Source organism: Desmodus rotundus, chromosome 3 (genome assembly GCF_022682495.2).
Source record: "Desmodus rotundus isolate HL8 chromosome 3, HLdesRot8A.1, whole genome shotgun sequence".
In the NCBI taxonomy this organism is placed as follows: domain Eukaryota; kingdom Metazoa; phylum Chordata; class Mammalia; order Chiroptera; family Phyllostomidae; genus Desmodus; species Desmodus rotundus.
In genome coordinates, this window is record NC_071389.1 from 4,914,900 (window position 1) to 4,920,899 (window position 6,000).

Genomic DNA, 6,000 nt, shown 5'->3' on the forward strand with positions numbered 1-6,000 from the left:
GGAGGCATCTTCCAGCCCTGGCTGCCCCATGAAAAATATTTTCAGTGCTAGACAGCCTCCTGTTTGGGGTCCTTGGAATGACCGCATTGGCTGTGGAAGCCACATCTCTTGGTCTGTGCCCAGGTGTCCCCGGATCAGAGTCTTTCCTTCTTCAAAACGGCACACCAGCACCATCTCCTCCCTCTGCCCCTTATCCAGCCTTACTTTTTTTCCATGCAGGTCTGTCAGCACCTGACACTTATTGATGGTTTGACATTATTTGGCTCCCTGCAGTGAAGTGTAGCTTCCCCAAAGCAGAGAGGTTGGCTGTTTCATTCACTGCTGGGTCCCCAGTGCCAGAGCAGTGCCCAGCACTCAGTAGGGCTCCAGAAATATTGTGAATGAATGAGCGAATACATTCCCTTTCTTTTCTACCTGTGCCCAGTGGAATTCTCTCTCAGCTCCAGGCAAACCTATGACCTCCATCCTAAGGGACTTCTCATTTCCCCTATAAGTGACAGCTGGCTTCCCACAAGTAGCCAGCCCCGAAGATCACAGTCACAGGGGTCAGGCTGGGAGGAGGGGCTGGCCGAGCAGATTGCCCTTCTGCATCTGTGCACCCTTCAGAGCCCACCCTCGGCTCGGAATAAAATGCCAACACCAGGGCCCAGAGGCCGTGGGGTCCCGCCTTCCTTGCCCGTCCCCCCAGCCTCCCCTCAGCCACTCTGTCCTCTCCCTGCTCAGCCCCAGCAGCTCTAGCCTCCTTGGGGGTCTCTGAAGAACCACTTTCAGTTCCCTCCCCCCAGAAATTCTGCCAGCTGGCCCGCTCCCCGGCAGGTGTCAGCCTGGCGCCTCCTCTGACAGCTCTTAAAACAAATTATTTATTTATTTTTAGAGAGAGGAAAGGGGAGAGAGAAAGAGAGAGAAACACCTGGCCTGCCACTCAGGCAGGTGCCCCAACCGGGAATCAAACTGGTGACCTTTCAGTTCACAGGTCAGCGTTCAAGCCACTGAACCACACCAGCAAGGGCTGACAGCTTCCTTTGACAGCTCCCTGTCTGCTTGCCCTACCCCCGTGCCCAGACAGTCCCCAAGCCCGGCCTGTGCACCTCCTTCCATTCTCTGGCTCGTCCATCCTTCCGCGGACGTTTCTGTCTCTTCTCAGGACGACAGCGTCCATCACTGAGCTCCCTGTGCCCGGAAGAGCACCTCACATCCATAACAACGAGATGACGACGATGTCTGTCGGACAAGGGACTGAGTGATGGCTTCCAGACTATCTTTCCACAACCTTCTGTTCCGACACCTGCATTAATCTGCTCGGGCTGCGCGACAAAGTACCGCACATTGGTTGGCAGGAACAACAGAAGTTGGTTGCCTCCTGGTCCTGCAGGCTGGGAGTCTGAGATCAGGGAGTCAGCAGGGCTGGTTTCTCCTGAGGCCTCGCCCCCCATCTTGTCGTTTTGCTGTGTCCTCACACGGTCACTGTCCCCTCTCTGTGTCCTGTCTCCTCATCAGGACACCAGTCATATAGGAGTGGGGCCCAGCCTAACGACCTCTTTTTACCTTAATCATACTTTCAAAGGCCCTGCCTCCGAAAACGGGCTCATTCTGAAGGGCTGGCGGTTAGGACTGTGGCATATGAGTTTGGGGGATACCCAACAATACCCAAGCTGGTCACCAAACCTCCCTCCCCACCATCAGCTGGCTGCACAAGCTCCCCCACTCTCCTCTGGCCTCAGCACCCCCTCCAGGGCCCTCAGCACTCCTGTCGCTCATGCTTGACTCATGGAAGCTTTCTCCTCAGGTCCCTGTTTCTCCAGCGTGGTTATCCAATTGTTCAGCCCTCTTAGTCCAGGCCAGGCTCTGCCCCAGCCTTTCCCATACTCCAGCTCACAGAACCTGCGGGGTGGCTCTGACCACCCCCCACATCCTTGTAGGGGGCGATCCAGGCTCTGACAGGACAAAGGAGCTGCCCGGGGTCATAGAGCTGATAGTGGGGGGACCTGGAGTGGAACCCAGACTTCCAGTTCCAGGGCAGGCGATCTGAACACTGTGTGTGCCCACAGATGCTGAGGGCACACCCCCAGCAGGGCTGGGACTGGGGCAGACAGACAGACAGACAAGTATGCTTAGAGAGCGGCAGACAGGCCGCTTGTTTGAATGATGACCAAAGAAGAGACAGAAACCTTCTTAACTGCAGGAGAAGAATGACAAGCATGGCCACAGGACTCCAGTCCGCAGACGGGCTAAGCCCCCCCACCATCTCTGTGCACCTCGTTACAGTTAGCAGCAGGGACACAGTGTTTGCTCAGGACTGGCGGAGTCAGCAAATAAAAATGCAGGACTCCCTGTTACATTTGAATTTCAGATAAACAACAAATTATTTTTTAATATCAGCGTGTCCCATGCAGTATTTGGTACATGCTTTCACTAAAAATGTATTTGTTGCTTATCTGAAATTCAAATTTACTGGGTGTCATATTTCATCTAGCAACTTTATGTTCATTACATGCTTGGTTTAAAAAGGCAACACAGTATGCAACGCATTCCCGAGAGGTTTCCTCCCCAAATGGGTAACATAAAAAGATCAGTGCTTAAGTGATCCTTTATAACAGATGTAACAGGTAAGAACTGGGTAAATGACATAAGCTATAAATAAAAAGACTTAAACAAAACAGATGTTTATTTCTCCTTCACATAAAAAGAAAATTCCAGAGGTTAACGGTCCTGGGATGTTGTGGTGGTGCCACAGTATCATCAGGGCCCTGGGTTCCTTCTGCCTCTCTCTTCTGTCATGCTCAGTGTATCATTTCCAGTCTCACAGTAGCCTCATGAGCCAATAGAGTTGCTGGAGTCCCACTCTCACATCAGCATTCCAGGCAAGAAGGAAGGAGCAGACAAGGGAAAAAATATGACAAAAGCCCGTGCCCGCTGTCTATCCCCCTTTTCATGAATTTTAGCTGATGACTTTTCCATTCATCTCATTGGCCGGACTTAGCCATGTGGCCATGTTTAGCTGCAAGAGAAGCTCAGAAAGGTGGTGTTGGAACAGTGCATTGCCCCAGTGAATATACCCAGGGTCTGTTACCAGAAGTCCGCATGGGCAAACAGATGCAATAGAACACTCTTCTTCTTTCCTTGTACGTGACAACACCTGGCCTTTCCACGGGAGGGTGTGAGGAGCCCACTTTTTAAAAATATAGGCAATTTCATGTGCCTGCTATTTTGTTTTGTAGACTTGTTACAGTTCTAAGCCACCAAGGACACACTTTAATATAATAAAAGAGTAATAAAATAAAGCAGCAGACTGATTTTTTTTTAAATACCTAAGATCTAATCAAAAAGTTTGTTTTTGAGAAGAGTAAACTGCTTGAAGGATAAATCCCGGGACTCTGTGGGTCTCCACAGAGATTGTCATTCAGTCCAGCTTTGCCCACATCCTGCTAAGTAGCAGGCACGAGAAAGGCCAGGGGATTGAATGACGGGTGGAGGGGGTGCCCAATGGGGTGCTTGCTCCTGGAGGTGATAAATGCGTGTGAATGGCCCGAGGAGGCGCCTGGGTTCCCTAATTATGCAGGCGAGAAGCGGAGGGGAGTAATGAGGAAGGAGGGCGCTGGAGGACGCTTTCATGTTCCCGGCAAAGCTCATCCAGCGCAGGAGAATTCCGTTTGGCGGACGCCCCCTCCTGTGGGCGGTAAAAACCTTCACCAGCATTAGAGCGCTCACCAGTGACTCGTGATGGGGCCACTTTTCTCCTGAAGTCCCTCAATGATTCACTCGTGGGTCCCTTGAGTTCTGCTGGGAACATTTTACCTTTTAGATTTAGCAAAAGCAAAGCTCGTCAACGGCGAAGAGAAGCAATCCTCGCTTGGCGCAACATCGTGTCGTCACTGAACGGGACGTTAAAACGGGACTCAGGTCCGTGGTCCGTCACAGGCCCAGGCGCCAGAGGCCCCCAGTCCCAGTTCCGAAGCAAGGTGTGGGCGGCTGGACGGACATGCAAAGGAAGGGTCAAGTGACTATTTTGCATAATTAGCTCAATGACTACCTGGAGGAAGAAAAAAGAGGTAGAGCGTTTGCGAGTAAGGAAAGTTGCAGGGGGTGGGTCTTGCAGTATCGCCCCCGCGTGGAGTGGCCGGGCTTGCGTCCCCTTCCTTCCCGACGGCCAGAAAGGATCTTTACGCTGAGAATTCCGAGGTCAGGCCCGCTTGCTCCAGATCCAGGGCACGGCCGCCTGGGGAGCATGCAACTCCCACCTGAGAAATCTGAAGGTGGGGAGGGGCGCCTGGCTAAAGCAGCCCCTGGCGATGACATTCGTTCCCTGACAGCCAAGGTGGGAGCTTCTGGGGACCAGGTGTGGGTCTGGGAGCGTCCTGGAAGGGAAAGGAGACCTGAAGGAAAAGCCTGATCTCAGGAAAAGCCCCCTGATCTCTGGGGGCTGAGGGTGGAATTAAAAATAACAAAGACCAGCCAGTTTTCCCTGGAATCAAGAGGACCGCAGGGGTGAGCTCTTCCCTATGGAAGGAGTCCCTGAAGACCCTTGCAAGCGGCTCTTCCGTGAAGAGCTTTAAGTACCTGCTGAACCCAGGGCGCAGAGAGGCCAGCCCATGACCTCGCAGTCCTGGTAGACCTCCCCTGCCCCCTTCCTTTGCCTACCCACCCCCCACCCCGCCCGCTGCAATCCAGCAGGGCACAAATACAAAAGAGAAACTCAACGTCAGAAAAACAGGATCCCAGCCTCCCGGGACCAGCTCCCCACCCCCCTCGGAGCTGGGGGTAGGGAGAAGCTGGAACGGGGCTTTAACTATTGCAGGACTAGACTTTTACAATCCCGGCTGGAGGGCAGGGCCAGGCAGGTCAGATGTCATCTAAGATTTCATGGTGACACTTCTTGCAAGGGTGGAGGGAGAGCATTGCAGCAGGTTTGCAACCAGCCGTGGAGGGAATTTGAAGTTCTCTTTTGCGCCAAATAAGTCCCACTAACCGCACGTAGAAGCTTTAAAAATACGTCAGGGTTAATCTCTCACTCGCTGCGAAGCACCATTGGCACTTGCGTTAATTAGGGCTCCGTTCACACTCCCTGCCTCACCTCTAAACACCCGTTTCTGCGCAGCTCCGTCTAACGGCTGCGCTCATTAGCGTTCTACCTGTAATTCATATTTCTTCTAGTACCTACCTGGGAGCCTGGTGCTAACACTACCCAGCGTCTGGGAACTCAACGCACATAGACTCATCTGGGGCCTCGTCCACATGGCGCTGAATTGTGCGAGTTAGGGAAACCACTGCGTCATTGCCCAGCTGCGTGGGTGCTGGGAAGGAAAGGCTGCAGAGACTTTGCGTGCGTTTGAATTGCCTACGTCATTTGCTTTGGAACTGGGACTCACCTCAACGCAACGTCCTCCCACACTGGACCTGCATTCAAGGCAAAGTGTCTGACTTGAGCTAACACATAATCGTCCTTCGTGGTGGAAGTGTGGCTGGACAGGTGGGGTGTCGAGAGGGACACAGGGGACATGGACAGGAGATCTGGCCCTTGAGGGGGTTTTTGCTGTGTGGATATCGGCCCCTGCCCCAGCTCGGACAAGGGGAGTGCTGGGGATGAACCTCTGGTGTCTCACCCTCTCTGTGCAGACATAAAAGGAAGACTGGCTTGGCCTAACCCCAGGGTGCAGGGGACACAGGGGCGTCCTGGGTTAATGACCCCGCACGAGGGAAATGTCTCTCAGCCCCTCACCCACGAGATGCTGCCCCAGTGCGATGTATTTTTCCTCTTCAGCGATATTTAAAAACCGTGACGAAGTACATGCAGCACAAAATTTACCGTTGTGATCATTTGTCAGTGGTCGCGCGGTGGCGTTAAGTATTCACAAGGCTGAGTAACCATCACCGCCATCCATCCCCGGAACTTTGTTCATCTTTGCAAGGGAAACTCTGTCCCCGGTAAACACCAACCCCACCCTCCCTCCCCCAGCCCCCGGCCCCCACCATTCCACGCTCAGTCTCTATGCAGGTGCCGGT